The sequence below is a fragment of the Aplysia californica genome, unplaced genomic scaffold (assembly GCF_000002075.1).
Source record: "Aplysia californica isolate F4 #8 unplaced genomic scaffold, AplCal3.0 scaffold01207, whole genome shotgun sequence".
NCBI lineage: Eukaryota > Metazoa > Mollusca > Gastropoda > Aplysiida > Aplysiidae > Aplysia > Aplysia californica.
The window spans coordinates 1-1,049 of record NW_004798477.1 but is presented as its reverse complement, the minus strand read 5'-3'; positions in this window follow the sequence as shown (position 1 = coordinate 1,049).

The window sequence follows — 1,049 nt, the reverse complement described above, 5'->3', positions numbered from 1 at the left end:
AAATTTATCTTCTTTTTTTTTTTTTTACTTTCTTTTTTTGAAAAAAAATTTATTTATTCATTTTTGTTATAAAGAGTCTTTATTATCTGGGTTGTTGCGATGTCAATAATTATTTTTACTACAATGTCTATTATTACCTTGCTAAACGATTCTTTTCCGAGCTCCATGATTTGAATTTGAATGACCGGCCATACAATAATTTTATTGTGTCCTTGTTTTTTTTTGTTTTTTTTTTTTGTTCCAATACCGTACTTCTTTTTCAAAAAGCGTATTTTTGTAAGTTTCCAGACAAAGAAGAAGCCGTAGCTCTGTTGTACGTACGCGTTCTCACTGTTTCTTCTAGCCTCCAAACCTAGCGACTGCAATGCTAAATTAAAATGAATTTGTTTTACAAATGTCCACTGTGTCTTCTCAGATTCTTGTGTGTGGATACCAATAAATTGGCAAAAAGATATTATTAATCCGAATACAGGAAAAAGAGGCTAAAACAGCACCTGGACATGGATGGCTGGTGCCTCTATAAATAAATCATTGATGGTCTGGTCTGTGTGGATAGTTGGCGGATGCTCTGGTGTGGTTTGCTCCTTCTTTCCTATCAAACATGCATCTATTTTCCTGATCTCTCCTACTTCTTTTTTATGTTTGTTACTCTCTTGTAACACCTCTAATCTTCTGGCGCTCAAGTGACCTTATGCAGTTGCTAGCGCCGTAAAACTTCTACTAAAACAAACAAAACATAATAATATTGTCCTGATCTCTCTTACTTCTTTTCTGTGTTTGTTAGATCTACTCTCTTATATTACTTATAACACCTCTAATCTTCGGCACTTACATGACCTTATTGTGTTGCAAGAGCCGTAAAACTCTCACTAAAACTAAAAAGATTCTTGTGTCGTTTGTTTATTTCGATCTAGTGTTGTGAACCTGTTGTTTTCTTAAGCCCAATTGGCTCGATGACGTGGCTCGTCAAAATACATGAACTGAAATCGAACAAGGAAGCATTTTTTTTCTCCAGTTTGGCAATTTTGATCGAATTTTCTTCTTTTTTT